The 19,033-nt window shown below is 34.6% G+C and overlaps 1 protein-coding gene across 1 annotated transcript in view; it reads right to left on the reverse strand.

The window, feature by feature from the left end:
• LOC109613174 (uncharacterized) overlaps window positions 1-19,033 on the reverse strand; it is a 258,271-nt gene that overhangs the window by 34,342 nt on the left and 204,896 nt on the right. Inside the window, exon 5 of the mRNA XM_059120929.1 lies at window positions 13,698-13,733. The gene's annotated coding sequence lies outside the window, so the exon portion shown is untranslated. The remainder of the gene's footprint in view (window positions 1-13,697; window positions 13,734-19,033) is intronic.

Consider the following 19,033-nt stretch of genomic DNA (forward strand, 5'->3'; position numbering starts at 1 on the left):
TCAGTACCTCCCTATATTCGGTATTTTGACGATTTTAAGCACAATACTCATCAAAATTATTTGAGATGTCATATTTGAAGTTCGTAATGGACTTTTTTTTAGCGACATTATTCACCGGAATTGTTTAAAATTTGGTATTTGAAGTTCGTAATGGATATTGCAGTATATGACAGAAAATTGTCTATGCAGCTCCAGGTCTTCGTATAGGCCCCATATATCAGTACCACCCTATATTCGGTATTTTGACGGTTTTAGTGACATTATTCAATGGAATTGTTTCAAATTTGGTATTTGAAGTTCGAAATGGATACCACAGCCTAAAACAGAAAATTGTCTATGCAGGTCCAGGTCTTCGTATAGGTCCCATATATCAGTACCTCCCTATATTCGGTATTTTGACGATTTTAAGCACAATACTCATCAAAATTATTTGAGATGTCATATTTGAAGTTCGTAATGGATGCTACAGCCAGTGGCAGAAAATTGTCTATGCAGGTCCAGGTCTTCGCATAGTTCCGATATAATGGTACCTTCCCATATACCGTATTTTGATGATTTTAGCTACATTGTTCACCGTTTATTTCAAATTTCGAATTTGAATATGGTAATGACTTATGACAAACAAGGCCTATGTAGGTCCACGTCGTATAGACCCCAATATAACGGCTATATTCGGTATTTTTAAGAGTTTAACGGAATTTTTAATGGATTTTATTTTTTGAAAATTCCCAAATTCGTTCCAAATGGTAAAGGGTATTAAAAGTTCGGCACGAAAAAACTTACTGCTTTTTAACTTGCTTAAATCTTATTGAGTGGAAGCAAAAAATGTCGGAAACAGCATTAAATTTTAAAATAAGTTCAGGTTTGTTTGAATCGGTCACCTTTGGCACAAATTATGGCCTTCAAAAGGCCAATGAAACCGTCACTCGCTGCCCGATTGTTGCTCTGCGGTATTTTGGTCCATTACCAGCGTAGCGCTTGCTTGAGGTGATCGACACTTTGGTATTTTTTAGTGCCAACCTTGCTTTCCAAAATACTCCAGACACAATAGTCCAACGGATTGGTATTCGAAGATTTTGGTAGCCATTGTGCACTGAAAATGAAGCGAGGAACCTCATTTTGTAACCATTCTTGGGTGGCGCGTGCTGAGTCCTGTTGGAATGTTCAAGGTCTACGGCCAAAATGTTTTCGTGCCCAAGGCTTTAATGATCCCTCGTAAATATTTTCACGATAATATTCGGCATTTATTCTGATGCGACGTTCAATTAATTCCACAGAGTGACCCACACCATCACCATGGCCAGCGCTTGAGTTCTGATGGCCAACCGAAGGTGCACATTTTCAGCTGAGCTCTTTGGCAAGTAACCACGATAATTTTGTTTGTTTACAAACTGCTGGACAACGAATGTTTTCTCATCGGAGTGGAGAAAACCAAATTCGGCAGTTCACCACTTTCGGCCAAGCGAAACAACTCTTAAGCTCCTTTGAGTCTATTTTCATTCTGTTTCGGTTTAAGTTCTTGCATTTTTTTGGAATTTCAATGGCTTTATCCCGAGTTCATTATTCGATATTTGCGAATGGAATATTTGCGATATGTTTAGCTCAAGAGCCATTTTTCGACCAAATCGCTTCTTTATTTTTCGAACCGTTTCTGCTGATGTTGCTGTTTTCTTCCGTCCACTTCCTTGACGTCGGGCTACACTACCAGTATCACGGTAACGAGCGATGTTACGAAGCACAAACGATTTATTCACATTTAAATGCCGGGGTACTCTAACGATAGCGACTTGTGATTTTCCAGCCAAATACAAAGAAATCACACTATCACTCTTGAATTCCGTCACGAATAACTGTTTTTTCTGGAAAATTCTCACCAAAATTCTTTTGTACGTTTGTAAACGATATAATGAGCTGTCACTGGAATAATTACAACAGCTGTCAGACGAGGCTTAGAAATGACAGCAGTCTGAAGTTGGTTGCATTTTTTTTTTCATCTCACCCTGTGTTTAAAACCTTTACAGGATATTGTAGATTTTGTCTCACCTATATAAAGAGGATTACTTTCAACATTTTGCAACAATAAAAAAGGAGGAATGCTTTGTTGAAACTTACAAACGGCCTTAGCAAACAAAAACTTTTGTTAAATTTCTTATCGTTTTTAAATCTTCACTTTACAGCCTTGATAGTTGATTTCGAAATCCAAGTTGCAAAATGTTTAATTGAGAAACATATTGAGATAACTAACACAATTTAAATGAATTTAACAATTCTCAGAAATAAATCAAACAACTACTTGAACTTCTTGGTATTGTCAAAGTTTCTCTGTAGAAAAGCGAGATTACTCAACACCCGAACAATGCAAGTCTATTGTTTCATTCGAACAATCTTCTAGACAATTCCAATGATTTATTTCTTGTTGTTGCTACTCCTGGTGGTAGTGGTTGTGGTGTAAGTTTAAGTAATACTGGCTGGCCAACAACACTCAATGCCGTCACTATCGAGTAGTGGAGTAGTTTTCTTCTGGCATCTGAATGGATGGTTGATAGTGTGATTTTAAGATGGGAATTTTCAACAAAAGTCTTGTAATTCGTTGAAAAGACTTTGTCAATGCCGAGAGAGAGAGATTGCAGAATACATATTGTCTAGTGGTAGTTGTACACTTTTAATGTGTCTTGATAAGATGGCAAAATCAATTGGATTTTCACTGCAGGATAAAATCTACTAAATCTTTGTGGCTTTGTATTGTCTTAACGACAATAGGCTAAGGATGAAAGATTTCGTAATTTTAATTGAAAATGAAGATATATTTTATTGTAAAATTTCAAATATCAAATATGGAAATTATGAAACTGAGTTACATTGGGTACGAAAATTGTTGGTGGTTTCACATTTTATCCTGATTGGTAAATTAAGAACACAACTCTTCTGTGGCAAATTACCGAGACTAAATAAATTATATATAAATAAAGCATTTTTCAATGGTTGGAATAATTTAAGATTAAATTTTTCTAATGACAGATATGTAGAGAGGGAGAGAGATAAATATATAGTTAGGTTACAATGAGCTCGAGACAAAAATCCCATTTTTTAAACAATCAATATCTCAATTATTTATGGCATTGCAGCAACTCATGTCAAACATGTAAGTAAATGCTATAATCATACAGGGCCGACCGACAACACTACAATATATGGGGACACCTCCTTACAATACATGGGAACACCTCCGATTTTGATAGATTTTTTTAAAATAATTCCATACAGTCCTGCACATATATTACCTTTGGTTTTTGACCGGGGGATTAAACCTATTTTCACTCATTTCCCCCCGTGTCGAGTCGGTTGGTATTCAGAACAATTTCATATGAAAAACAAGTAAGCAACGGCTATAGTCGTACGGGGCCGACCATGTGATACCCTACAACAATACAATATGTTTTAAGCCCCCTTATATCCAAATCCATATTGGAAGATTTCGCTTTTGAAATTATGTCACGGAGCAGATATTTTGCGATCATCTCCAAAAGCAAAAGCCCCCCTCTGAATCTCCAAACTTAGATTCATTCGTTCGCATTTTGTGTGTTTCGGATATCGCCTGTAAGTAGTTCTAGTATTTTTTAAACAAAATTAGTGGTCCATTCTACCCGCTGTCCTAAACTCTAACTTCATGCGAGATTTCGTGTCCTTAGGTTTATATTTGGGACCTTTATAACGGCTGCAAAATCAGGTATATTTTCAGTTGTTGGTCCATTTCAACACCTAAATATATTGCGGACATCTTTGAAAACAATAGGCCTAGCCCTTCTGAGCCTAAGCCTACCCTTGTGAAAAGTTTCGTGAAAATCGGACGATAATTGCAATCTGTATATAATAACCTCAATCTGTGTTGTAAGGTGAAAAAAAATTACAAAATGTACACTTGAATATTATCAAATATAAAAATTATATTATATATTATTATACTAGCTGGCCCGGTCCGCGTTGCCGGCCCGTAGTTTTTGTCTATTATGCATATTTGTCAAAGCATAATTATTCAATGATATTACTGTTATAATTGTTCACGTACTGGTCGATTAATTTTTAATTTCTAGTCAAATGAGCAGTAATTTGGAATTTACTGTACTTTGTACACCTCATAATTGAGGGCTAATTGATTTAAGAATAGCCAAAGTTAATTACTTTTTTTAGACCCATTAGCGCCTCAGATTGTGCATTAGAGTCCTCATAAGTCCCGCTAACCATGTCGGTCTGTTTCTTCGCCAAAAGGTGGACTTGAGGGGGTACTATTACATGGAGAAAATTCTAAAATTTGTAGATATGTTGAAATTTTTGTGTAAGATTTTCACCCCCCAAATACACATTTTTAGCTAAATCCTTTGAAATATTGTAAAATCAGGAAGTACCATCATATGGGCACTACTGCGAAACATGGACCTACATTGAAAACTTTCTTCACCCCTTATAATCCAAGATGACAAATAGAGGCCAAATCGAAAATATAGCAGAACAATATAGCATGTCAAACTGAAAAAAAAAAAAAAAAAATAATACCCTTACCACTATGTGGTGTAGGGTATAATCACGTGATTTAAATAAGTAAAATAAGTAAAAAAAATCCACCTCATAATTGAGGGCAGACTGATTCCAGAATAGTCAACTATAATTACTATTTTACACCCATTACCGTAATATGGGAACTAATTTTATTTGTCATTTAAATTGTAAATTGGAGACCCCATAAAGTCCATATTTTTCATCATAGTATAATTCAAAGACGATTCAACAAATATTCGGTCCCGTGCTACTTTCTTATATTTGTAATTTGTTCATGTTTTCACAATTTATTTCATATAGATGTACATCCCAAATCTACGTTCCCAAACAATATTCTCTTGGGGGCTACAAATTCAATAGAATACAAATTTTTCTTTTCTGACCACACATTAGATGTGAAAGTGCACTTGGGGAATCTCCAATGTGGGGACTTTACTTAAATAAATTCCTATGGGGCAATTATCTGTATGATGGTTCCCTACCCCAAGGTAGAATATATACAATTTTTAGCCAAATCAATTGATGAATGTGGTCAAGACCAATATGGGCCCTACTCAAATTTTAAATTTTATGCGAAGAGGTTCTTTAAAAAGAAAAAAGTGGCCAAGACCCCCACAATAGCTTAAATCATACGATGGTTATATACATATGAAATCGGGTTGTACCCTTATCCGATATCATGACCTGCAAAAGCGATTTAAGGTATCTTGAATGTTTGGGAAGAATTTCAGGAAGGATAGACATCCTTTTCTTACTAAGCGTCCCATTCGCTCTACTATTTTCCACCCTTTATATTTGATGTTTTACTGATTGTACTCCCATTTTGAGCTCTCATTGGATGGATTATTGTCACATGAAAAAAGTAGGTCCACGCTTTGAAATGAGCTCAATTAGACTTTTTCTGTAATTTTTGTTTGTTTAAATGTTTTCGCATCTTCTAGCTGAACCACGATGGAGTTGAAAGGTATTTAATTTCTTTGCTGAAAATTTGTATATAGTGAAAAATTATTCTTTATTTTGTTCACAAAAAATCCACTGAATTCAATATGATAATACAAATTGAAAAAAATTGACAAATGTTTAAAGATCCTTACAAAGTTTGTCAATAGAATGTACTATTATTTTAAAATTCAATTTTTTCCCGATTTGAGAATTTTTGCAATGAGATCTCTTTTTTGGTAATTTTTAACGATTTTGAAAAAGTAATTACCTTTTAACTTTGGTGTGACCGCGTTAAATCATCATCATCTATTCCGTTTCGCCACCACATAATTCGGTACTACACTTCTATGTAACCCGCCATCAATTTTAGTTCTCAAAAAATCAAGTCAATTAAATAAATTGGTATTAATATTCGAATTGAAAAATAAAATATAAAAACACTACAAATGTACATTAGAAAAAAGTAAGTCAAAATGGAAAAAATCATGCAAAATAAAACATTACTATTGTACATTTCAAAAGTCAAAATGAAAATGTTAATATATCACATTTTTACGCGATTTTTTTGGATATTATCCTTTTCGGAGAGGAGACAATTTCGAATTTGTATGAATCGTTAAAATCAGTCCAGCGGTTCTTAAGTTATAAGCGTAGTAACTAACACAACTTTCTTTTATATATATATAGATTATAAAAAATCTTATCGCATGCGATAAAAAAATATGAAAACATTAAACAAATGTCGCAAAATACTACAAAATCGATATTGACATCATTATTGGCATCTTTCAATGCGATTTTTTAAGATTTTATACTTTTATGCCAAGAGTACATTCTGAATTAACGAAATTTGTCAAAATCGGTTCAGCTATTCTTGCGATATATGCATTCTAGATATCATCTCTTCGTTTGTATATACACATTGTATGTATTTCGCTATATATATCCGATATATTTACTATCAGCATCTACGTTACGGTCAGAATTGACCTGTTCGCCTATTTGCGATTTCGCAGGGACTCAAAATATTCGCGGTTTAATGGAAAATTTGACTTTTATTTAACAGAAATGTAATGGTCTATTTCACCCGCTAAATATTACCCTATGACCACCAAAATTGGAAGGCTTCTGTCCAGCCTGAAGCTTTAGCCCCATGCTAATTTCCGCTTCGATTGGTCCATAATTGTGTATTGTAGAGCAACTGCAAAATCAGGAAATTTTTCAGTTTTTGGTCCATTTCAACCCCTATGACAGATGGACGGACGGACATACATAGCTAGATCAACTCAGCTCGGCGAGATAGGAAGATCCATATATACTTTCCTATATGGGAAACCAATATTTCGAGGTGTTACATTATTTCGGGATGTTACATATTTGGCCCAATCAAACTTGTCATACCCCCAACACATAGTGTTGTAGGGTATAACAACTTTCAAAATGTTACACTTCTGTCCTGCCCTAAACTCTCTCTAATTGCTTGGTTCTTTATTGTGACACGTACATCAGGAAAATTTTTATTTTTTTGGACCATTTGAACCCTTAAATATACATCTTCAAAGCACTAGGCTTCTATTCGAGCCTAAACCTACCTCCATGTTCTCTTTAACGTTTATACATTCCAATATTTGTACTAACATTAGACATGCAGGGCGAGATGAAAAAACTGCAACCAACTTCAGACTACAGTCATGTCAGTAAGCCGCTCGTCCGACAGCTGCTAAAATTATTCCAGTGACAGCTCATCATGTTGTTTACAAGCATACAAAAGCATTTTGTTGAGAATTTTTCAGAAAAAAGTTATTCGTGATGGAATTCAAGCGTTATAGTGTGATTTCTTTATATTTCGCTGGAAAACCACAAGTGGCTATCATTAGAGTACTCCAGCATTTAAATGTGAATAAATCTTTTGTGTCTCGTACCATCGCGTAGTGATACTGGTAGCGTAGCCCGACGTCAAGGAGGTGGACGGAAGAAAACAGCAACATCAGTGGCCGAAAAATGGTTCGTGAGCTGAACATATCGCAATATTCCATTCGGCAAATATCAAAAAAAAAAATGGGCTCGAGGTAAAGTCATTAAAAATTCCAACAAATAACAAAGCAGTAAGTTCGGCCATTCCGCCATTTAGAACGAATTTGAAAATTTTCGAAAAATATAACATTCGCCGAAAATTCTGTTAACGTTTTAAAAACACCGAATATAGCCGTTATATTAGGGCCTGTACGACGTGCACCTACATAGGCATTGTTAGTCACAAGAAATTACCATATTCAAATTCGAAACTTGAAATAAACGGTGAATAATGTAGCCAAAATCATCAAAACACCGTACATAGGGAGGTACGGATATATAGGAGCTATATGAAGACCTGGACCTGCATAGACAATTTTCCGTCACAGTTTTCTGTACGAACTTCAAATACGTCAAAATACCGAATATAAGGAGGTACCGTTATATGGGGGCTATACGAAGACGTGGACCTGCATAGACAATTTTCTGCCTTAGGCTGTAGTATCCATTTCGAACTTCAAACACCAAATTTGAAACAATTCCGGTAAATAATGTCGCTAAAATCATCAAAATACCGAATATAGGGAGGTATTGTTATATGGGGGCTATATGAAAACATAGACCCATGGCCCATTTACAAAATTAACCTGCCCACTGGCAAAATAAACATGTGTGCAAAATCTTAGCCTTCTATCTCAATTCGTTCGTGATTACAACAATGGGACATGACTAAATCGTCTTAGAATTTTACGCTGATCATGAATATATATAATTTTTTGGGTCTAAGATCATTATATCAATGAGTTACAAACGGAATGACAAAATGAATATACCCTCCATAGTATGGTGGAGGGTATAAAAATGGCAAGAACTTACACCGCAACAGAAAGAAAATAGACTCAAAAGAGCTAAAGATTTGCTTCGTCTGGCCGAAAGTGGTGAGCTGCCGAATTTAGTTTTCTCCGATGAGAAAACATTCGTTGTCAAGCGGTTTGTAAACAAACAAAATGATCGTGTTTACTTGCCAAAAAGCTCAGCTTAAAATGTGCACCTTCGGTTGGCCACCAGAACTCAAGCGCCGGCCATGGTGATGGTATGGGCCGCCTTAACAGCTCGTATTAATCGACCGTAACATCAGAATAGATGACGAATATTATCGCGAAAATATTCTGGAGGGTGTATTAAAGCCTTGGGCATGCAAAAATTTTGGCCGCAGACCTTGGACATTCCAACAGGATTCAGCACCATCGCACTCAGCACGAGGTTCCTCGCTTCATTTCCAGCAATATAACAATAATCCAACGGATTGGTATCCGGAGATTTTGGTGGCGATTGTGCCCAAACTAATACTAATCCGTTGGACTACTGTGTTTGGAGTATTTTGGAAAGCAAGGTTGGCACTAAAAAATACCAAAGTGTCGATCACCTCAGGCAAGTGCTTCGCCGGGAATGTGCCAAAATACCGCAGAGCAACATTCGGGCAGCTTGTGACGGTTTCATTGGCAGTTTGAAGTCCATAACTCGTGCCAAAGGTGACCAATTCGAACAAATCTAAACTTATTCTAAAATTTGATGCTTCTACCGACATTTTTTACTTTCTTTCAATAAAATTTAAAAAAAAATGTAAAAATTATGGCGTTTGACTTTGTGGCAGTTTTTTTTTTCTCGCCTTGTAGTTATGGTTTTGGCTTATCCCATCTCATCACATGCCCAAACCATTTTTTTTTTTTTAATTTTTAAATTTTTATCTCTTATTGATTTCCATCTAAACTAAAGAAATGTTTCAAAACTATTTTCTATTACTTTTATGCTTTGATTCTCAGTAAACCACTGTGCCAATTTTAAAACAACCATATAACTTCACAAACGCACCCAAACTCCCACTGATACGACATTTTTCTCCTGAAATACAATTAACTTCCGATATGACTTGGTTACCAACATCATTTCTTCCAAAGCGGAGGCACTTTCATTCGAAAAGCATTTAAATGATTTCTCAGCAATTGTGGTTTACCAAATTAGTAGCTGACATGTCGATCCTATTATTGGCTAAATTGGGTTGTGGATATGTGAATCACAGTCGTTTAATTAAAACTCTTAAAGATTCCGGGTAAAAGGAATTCTTATTACACCTCCTAAGTGTTTTTTTTCTCATTTTGTAATTAAATGAAATTGTGTGTGCGTTTGTGTGTGTGCATGTGACATCCTCAATTGTTCCTCTGTCATCTGTGTATTGTTTATTAAACATTTGATATTAAAAATGTCATTGCATAATTTGTGCGTAAATTGATTTGTAAGTGAGGATTTGATGTGGAAATCAAGCCAATTGCTTGTCAAGACTTATGCCTTGCTGTCTATTATTCCGCTTTCACCTGTCATTCATGTCACCTTTTTTGTTGTTGTTGTTCCTATATACATAAAGTGTGAATTCATATTAATAAATCGAGAAATATCACGCATCACGCGTCAACACTTGTTCATTGTCTTGATTTCATAGTGGATTCACCTAGTGAACACCTCGGCTGAGTCGAGAGTCTTGTTAGAAATTGGAAAAAATGTGAGAGAGAGAGTGACAATAATAACAGTGGGACAAAAAAAATTTAAAACCAGATTTCATAAAGGCTGTTCCCTATTTAATATTTAACGGAGATTTACCAAAATATCCTATCACAAAAGGAAGTATTCAAAATTTTGCACATCCTAGTATTTTTTTCAACTTACATCAACTTCGAAGATGGGAAATATTGGCATAACCTTCAGCTCCTAAAAATTAACTAGTAATTAAGTATCGCCTAGAAATGGAGCACCAATACCAGATAAATATCAACAAGTAAGAAAGCAGCTAAGTTCGGCCGAGCCGAATACGCGAATTCGGATTTTTAAAGATGGCACAAAATCGGATTATTATTTCTTGTTGGATGTGGTAAATTATCTTATGTGAAAATTGTATCCTTTCTTAGGTGAGGTACCAGTAGTAGGGGGCCGATATTTCCCATCTTCGAACTCGATCTAAGTTCGATAATAATGTACAAAGTTTGGACCAAATCGGGAGTTATAGTGTGGACTAGCCAGACACGCCTAAATCGACTCCAAATATCCTGAAAAGGAAAAATACCTAGAGTATATAACAAGGGTAGGTAGTTTCAAATACTTATATCAGTGGATTCTGTACCGAAAATAAAGCATGTGACACCATTTTGAAAAGGTTTGGGTGTCAGCTTAAATATGGCTCATACCTTGTGGGCACTCATAATAGGTCTTTTTTCGTCATTTGCGGGGTTTTATAAAAATTGGCAGTTATTTTCATGTCTCCCCGATCCCACGGTTTGAACCTATATTTTCGGGTGAAATATACGGTTAAATTAATAAATATCCGGATATTGGTTAAAATATACGAGTATTCTGTTCATATTGTAAAGCAGGGTAAGCATTATATTGATCTACCTTCTTCATCATCTTCCCGATACATGGTGACAATTTTGCAAAATCACAATTTCTGTTCCAAACATTTAAGTTAACGAGAACATTTGTTTATAAAGATATTGTGGCGATCAGAGTCTTTAAAAAATTCCATAACAATTTACTACTGTACCTGTAGTGGTCCTAAAGAAAGATCAGTGAAAATCTGCTTTTAAAGATTGCTTTCGACACCGAAGTCCTCGAAACAAAAATATTTTGAACAAGTAAAAAAGCTGTAAATTCGGCAGAACCGAACTTTGAATACCCTCCACCATTTGGAACGAATTTGGCAATTACCAAAAAAAAAAAAAAAATAAAATCCGTTAAAAATTCTGTTAAAATCTTAAAAATACCGAATATAGGGAGGTACTATTTTATGAGGGCTATACGACAACATGGACCTGCACAGAAAAATTTCTGTCATAGGCTGTAGTATCCATTACGAACTTCAAATACCAAATTTGAATCAATTCCGGTGAAGGATGTCCGGTAATAATGTAGTCCTGAAAAAAGATCAGTGAAAATCTGCTTTTAAAGATTGCTTGCGACACCGAAGTAGTCGAAAAAAAAATATTTTCAACAAGTAAAAATTGTAAATTCGGCCGGATCGAACTTTGAATACCCTCCACTATTTGGAACAAATTTGGCAATTTCCAAAAAAAAAATGTATATATATATGTACAAAATCCGTTGAAAATTCTGTTAAAATCTTAAAAATACCGAAAATGGGGAGGTACCGTTATATGGGGGTTATAAGAAGACGTGGACGTGCACAGACAATTTTCTGTCATAGGCTGTAGTATCCATTCATTCCGGTGATTGATGTCGCTAAAATTGTCCTGCATGGACAATTTTCTGTCGTAGGCTGTAGTATCCGTTGCTAACTTCAAGTACCAAATTTGAAACAATTCCGGTTAATAATGTCGCTTAGATCAACAAAATACCGCAAATATGGAAGTACCATTATATGGGGTCTATACCAAAACGACCCATTTTCAATACCAACAGTCCTGCAGACATAATACATATTTGAGTAAAATTTTATCAACCTACTTCATTTCGTTCGGAAGCTAGAGTGATTTCCAAAGACGGACAGACGGATAGGCTGACGGACATCACAAAATCGACATAGAATTTAAAGCCGATCAAGAATATGTATACTTTGTGGGGTGTAAAATGTATATTTCGAGGTGTTACAAACGGAATGACAAACTTAATATACCCTCCATACTAAGGTGGAGGGTATAAAAACCAAGGTTGGCATGGCTAATAGTCCTTGAAAATGTTGACAACTCTGTTATTTCCTCAAAAATGTTCTTTAAAAAAGACTTTTTCTTGTCATCCCATTAGGGCTTCCAAAATGGATTTTTTTTGTCCCAGAATACATCAAAAATCATCGTAAATATCAGAAATACATTTTTGGGGTATAGCCGTACTCTATGTGAGTTTATGTAAAATTCTCCTAGAGAGCATCATTTTAGACGAATGACGTCAGGGACAAAAACGTGAATTTTTAAGGACTTTATAGCTGCCAATGAAGGTTTTCAAAGCATAGAGCTAACGACTTGCATTTTTAAAGTTTTTTTCAAGGATTATTAGAGCTACCAACGAGGATGTAGAAAGATTTTTTTCAAACGAGCTAATATTCAGAATTTTTAAAGATTCTTCAATGACTATTAAAGCTATTCACATTGATTTTAAAATAATTTTTTTCAAGAGCTGTTTGAGCTTCCAATGTGGATTTTCAAAAACTATTAGAGCTGACAGCGTGAATTTTTAAAGAATTTTTTAAGTAGCTCTAACTATTCTGAAATTTTATAGTTATTTAAAAAAAATCAATTTTAACTTTGATTTTAAAATATTTTTTGTTAAGGACTATTTTGGCTTCTAAAAAGGATTTTCAAATAATAGTGCTACCAATTTTTTTTCAAGGACTATTAGAACTACCAATGTGGATTTTCTGAACAATTATTTTCTATGACTTTGGGAGTCTCCATCGTGGATTTCCAAAAAATTATTTTGAGGATTGTTTAAACTATCAACTTGGAAGATATTTTTAAGGACTATAAGATCCTCCCATGGAACGATTTACCCAAAGCCACTTTTTTCTCAGTTACTAAAATACAAATTTGGGATTTATAATTTTCTAACATTTCCCAATATTATCGGCCCACTGTGCCATAAACGTGCCTAAGACACTAAACACCACATTGTCACTGCCTGACATCTACCACATTTGTATCATTGTCTCCTTTGCAGGCAACGTGTATTTCCTTTTGTCGTTGTCTCCTTTTTTTTTTTGCCCCACTTGTTATGATGGGCGTCGTATCATTGTCACCGACAAACCATCAGCGTAGAATTAATAATGTGTCAAGAAGAATATTAGCAAACGCCATAACCGATGCGAAGCAAAGCGTGTGGGGGTATTGTTCTCTTGGATAATGACAAATATTTCTTCTTTCATAAAGGTGTTGCTTTGGTTATTGCTCGGCATCAGGTGTTGCTGGCACAACAAATCGGTCGCCGATGGGTGGGGTATTCTGTTTTAATGGCCACTTAAGTGTAATTAGCAATAACAGCAACAATTGTGTAATAGAATTCCTTACAAATATTGTTTTAATAGTTGATGGTGTTATCTCTGTTGTGTGGCAATTACTGTTAAATAATTTTAGAATTGTCATATGGATATTGTGTCTTTCTTGTTTTTTTATATGAAGTTAATTACTTACCAATAGAGAATGTAGTTCATTGAGATTTTAAATAACCTGTAAGAAGAAAATATAAGACTTTAGTATATGCGTAAAATGTATTAGTAAGTAACTATTAAGGTGAAGGGGCAATGGTTCCCTATTATGCAAAATAGCAAAGATGTTCATTGGCATTTTAAGCGTTTACATAGAATACGAGTTCATAATAATATCAAATAAACTACATTTATTTTTGGGCACAGATTTATCTTCGCCGATGTGAGATTTTTTTTTAAAGAATACTCCATCTGAAACACTGAATATGACTACACTATCCACTGTTTTCTTTCTCCGCCGTGGTATAAAATATATGCCAACTTTTTCACTCCGTTTGCAAACCCAGATATTCGCGGCCCGAAATAAAGCATTTTTCTCCGATTTTTTTAAGAAGCCAAGAGAGCATCTAGCGTCTTCTTTTTTTTCAGAACTATTACAAGCACGAACATGGATTGTAAAATAAAGATCAGTTTCGAGTATTATAAGAGGTGCCAAAGTGGATTTTTTTTAATTTTTTTTTTCAAAGACTTTTAGAGCTACGGAATTCGATTTTTAGGAGAGTTTTTGGGGAACTATAAGAGCTACCAATAGAGTTGTTTTTGAGCAGAGTTTTTTAAGAATAATTTAAAGGACTACTAAAACCTCAAAGGTATTATTAAATACTTTTTCAAGGACTATTAGAGGTCCCAAGGTGGATTTTTTAAGATTTTTTTTCAAGCGCTATCTCAGCTACCAATTTTGATGTTTAAACATTTTTTTTTTCAAAAAGTGTTGGAGCTGCAAACGTGGATTTTTTATCAATTCGTTTCAAGATCTTTTAGAGCAACCAACTTAAATGTTTAAATAATTTTTCCAAGAAGTATTCATTTCAAGGACTTGTTCAGCATTCGTAGATTTTCAAAGAATACAGCTACTGACGTATATTTTTAAAGACTTTTTTCGAGGACTATTAGAGATACCCACACGGTTTTTCTAATTTTTTTTTCAAAAGCTCATATCTTCAATTTTTAAAGATTTTTCTAAGAACTATTCAAGCTGCCAACGTGGGCTTTCAAATAATTTTTTTTAACAACTATTAGAGCTACCACTCTTGATTTTTGCCTATCTTTTACATGGATTATTCTTAACAAGAACTATTAGAGCCACCAAGGAATATTAGAGCTACTAACGTGGATTTTCAAGGAATATGACAGCTCATTATATTGTTTACAAGCGTACAAAAGCATTTGGTGAGAATTTTCCAAAAAAAAAGTTATACGTGATGGAATTCAAGCTTGATAGTGTGATTTCTTTACCACAAGTGGCTATCGTTAGAGCACTCTAGCATTTGAATGTGAATAAATCGTTTGTGTCTCGTACCATCGCTCGTCACCGGGATACTGGTAGCGTAGCCCAACGTCAAGGAAGTGGACGGAAGAAAACACCAAAATCAGCAGAAATGGTTCGAAAAGAAACGAAGCGACTTGATCGAAATCCGCGTCGTAGAAGCCGAAAAATGGCTCGTGAGCTGAACATATCGCAATATTCCATTCGGCAAATATTAACAAAATGAGCTCGGGGTAAGGCCATTGAAAATAGACTCAAAATAGCTAAAAAGTTGCTTCGCTTGGCCGAAAATGATGAGCTGCCGAATTTGGTTTTCTTCGATGAGAAAACATTCGTTGTCCAGCGATTTGTAAACAAACAAAATGATTGTATTTACTTGCCAAAGAGGTGAGCTGAAAGTGTGCACCTTCGGTTGGCCACCAAAACTCAAGCGCCGGCCATGGTGATGGTGTGGGCCGCCATAACAGCCGATGGGTGCTCTCCGTTCGTATTAATCGACTGTGGCATCAGGATTAATGCCGAATATTATCGCGAAAATATTCTGGAAGGTGTATTAAAGCCTTGGGCACGCAAACATTTTGGCCGCAGACTTTGAACATTCCAACAAGATTCAGCACCATTGCACTCAGCACGCGCCACCCAAGAATGGTTACAAAACTAAGTTCCTCGCTTAATATCTAGCGCACAATGCCACCAAAATCTCCGGATACCAATCCGTTGGACTATTGTACCTGTAGTATTTTGGAAAGTAAGGTTGGCACTAAAAGATACTAAAGTGTCGATCACCTCAAGCAAGCGCTTCGCCGGAACCAAATTACGGCAGAGGGTAGCGGGCAACAGATGACGGTTTCATTCGCCGTTTGCCATAATTCGTGACAAGGGTGACCAATTCGAACAAATCTAAACTTATTCTAAAATTTGATGCTATTTTCGACATTTTTTGCTTTCATTCAATAAAATTTAAAAAAATGTAAAAATTATGGGGTTTAACTTTGTTGCAGTTTTTTTTCTCACCATGTACCTAGGTTTAAGAGTTTTAAAGAAAAATACATTCGAAAATGTGAAGTGAATCTTATGTTTTAATATTTGTTACTGCTAATTGAACACGTTTCCATTCTAAGCCAAAATCTTTATTTCATACTTAGTTTTTTTTGGAAGGTGTCAAAGGAAAAAATATTTTATATAAAATTCTATTGGGAGTCTCTGAACAAAAGAAGTTTATATAATTAATGTTCCAAAAAAATACCATAAATTTTATAAAAAATAGCCTTTCCTTCCGAGCATTTTCCTTCCGAGAAATGTAGAGTTTTTTTAATTCGCTGTATATTTTCCATAATTTCACTTTTCAATACCCAGTCTGTGTTGTGGAAATTTCCAAGTGAATTTGATAGTACACGCTTTGCAGATCCTATCCCCAAAAGAAATTCGGGTAATAAGTCCAAAATTCTTTAAGGCTTTTATATAGCCTTGACCATGTTCGGAGAACCGGACCATTTGGAGATATTTATCTTTTAAATCATATTTTATGATATCCTTTCATCGAATATTGAATATTGAGTCTCGTTGAACCTTGTATTTGTTAGAAAAAAATCTTCGGACTTCATACATGACAAATTACGTCTATAAAGAAATTTCTTCCCTTCGCACTGACATCTCAACAATGTTGTCATTTTTATTACTCCCATTCATTAGATAAATAATTATTAGCACCTCATTAAGGCGTTTACAGCACTCATTCTTATGTATGCTCTTGAAAAAAAATTAATTTAAAATTTTATTTTCCAATATACCTTTATACGATAAAGTGAGATTTAATAAAATAAACACTTATCCTATCTCCCTTTTATCCTTAGCTCTGCATTTGAAACCGCAACCGCACTTTGTGTATTATGGATTTCAATTTAAATTTCGTTCGCTACCTACTTCAAAATATATTTCAATTCGAACGAAAAACAAATTCGTTTGAGGCGGCAAATGCTATGTTACCGAGCTTACGTTACCCCCGCAGGATAACATATTCCACGGAAACTTTTTAACACCAAAAAAAGGTGTATTCAATGGGATTTTTTTTTCTTGTTGGGTGTCTATTGATGGAGTGCCAAAAAAAGTAAAGTGAAAATGAAACCATCTATTTTAAGTAGAATAAATAAATTCTAATAAATGGAAAAAATTGATGAACGGTAAACAATGAAGTCTTTAAAAGTAAAGTTTTATTTAAATAATTTTTTTATCTTTCTACTTCATTTTATGATGGGAAATCATGCTAATTGAATTTTGTGACTGATGTGGTAACACAAGCAACGCACAGTGGTCGCTGCCATTGGCCAAAATTCAAAAAATGAAAATCAGATATTTATTGTCAAATGTGTAAAAATGAACTCTTAAGGGGTTAAGCTTTTTAGAAAACATAATAATCTTGGATTCATTCTAACGGGACACTTCGAAAATAGCATCAAAAAAGAGAAAATGTAGTTAGTTGTTTTTTTTCAGTGGGATCAGGGAAAAAGTGAAGTAAAAATAGAACTGTATTACAAAATTAAATACATTTTAAAATTACAAATCTTGGCAATATTATTGAAAAGCAAGGTATTAACATATTTTTAGTGCAGTAATTTGTGTGTTTAGTATATGTGTATAATATAGAAGATGTGAGTGTTCTGAGTTGTCTTTAAGATTAATTTTGAAAATAAAATTGGATTTCAGTTAAAGTTTTAATTGTTTTCCCCCCTGAATCCTCCAATGTGATTTTTTTCACGCCATTATTAATGGTCCTAAGATTCTGAAAGTGCTAATTTAACTTTCAGATTTTGTCAGATGTGTACGTTATGCCCAATATACTGAAGTGACTTCGCTGCAATTTTGTCAGTTCTATGGTGCTAGTGACATAGAATATGTTTTTGTTGTTAGGGATTGATAAGGATGTAATTGAGGGGTGTTCAATAATGTTGCAGGCATTGTCCTCTGGGTATAATATTTATGTCGAAAAATTTAAGGCCTTTGCACTGGAAACTGCTAAAAAGTTAAAAAATTTATATCCATGGCACTATCTTCCAAGTTTCGACTAAATCATACCCGAAAAAATTCTCGTGTTTCAACAAACACAGATTTTATTAACCGTCTTCTTCTGAGCTCCAACAACGATTATAGTAATAATTAAAAGTCCAAAGGAAATAATATATTGGATGAATATCCTCCTCTAAATCGATTTCTATTAAATTTGTCGAGGCATTTGCGCCTTTTCAATTCGGGCTTGTATTATCCATTTGGTGCATAATCAACTTGAAATCGGATAGATATATATGAGGGCTATATCTAAATTTGATTTGGGTTAATATTACACGTTTGGTGCACAATAAAAGGCAAATCGGACGAAGATATATATTTGAGCCATGTCTAAATATTAACAGATTTCGATAAAATTTAGAAAGGGTATTTCTGAGTTATATTTGATACATTTCCCCAAATATCGTTGTCACAGAGTGCATATTACGGCTGCGGAGGACAAAAATAACAAATCGGATGAACAATATATATGGGAGCTATATATATATCTGAACCGATTTCGATCAAATTTGGCACACTTATTTTCAGGTCCCATCTGGTCGTACGTATATTCCATACTATTTGGGCTGATATTAAAAGTTTGGTCCACAATATAAGCCAAATTGGATGAATATATATGGGAGCTATACCTAAATTTTGACCGGTTATATCCAATTTCAATAGGACCTTAAGTCAAACTAATTATTTGTGCAAAATTTATCTTTGATTTAATTTTACATTAAATTGTTATTTTATTTTGTTTACAAAAAATAATCAAATTTGGACTTGATTTGTATAAAAAATACTTCTATTTTTGGAGGTACCTTACAAGGGACTCTACCTGATGGCGGGCTGTTCCAAATAATTTTCAGTAAGATTATTTTTTAGCTCCTTAGAACGTAAAATGTCAAATAACATTACAATCTGGTGTAGAAATGTGACAAGAATTGGGC

Source organism: Musca domestica, unplaced genomic scaffold, assembly GCF_030504385.1.
Source record: "Musca domestica strain aabys unplaced genomic scaffold, Musca_domestica.polishedcontigs.V.1.1 18, whole genome shotgun sequence".
NCBI classification, from domain to species: Eukaryota; Metazoa; Arthropoda; class Insecta; order Diptera; family Muscidae; genus Musca; species Musca domestica.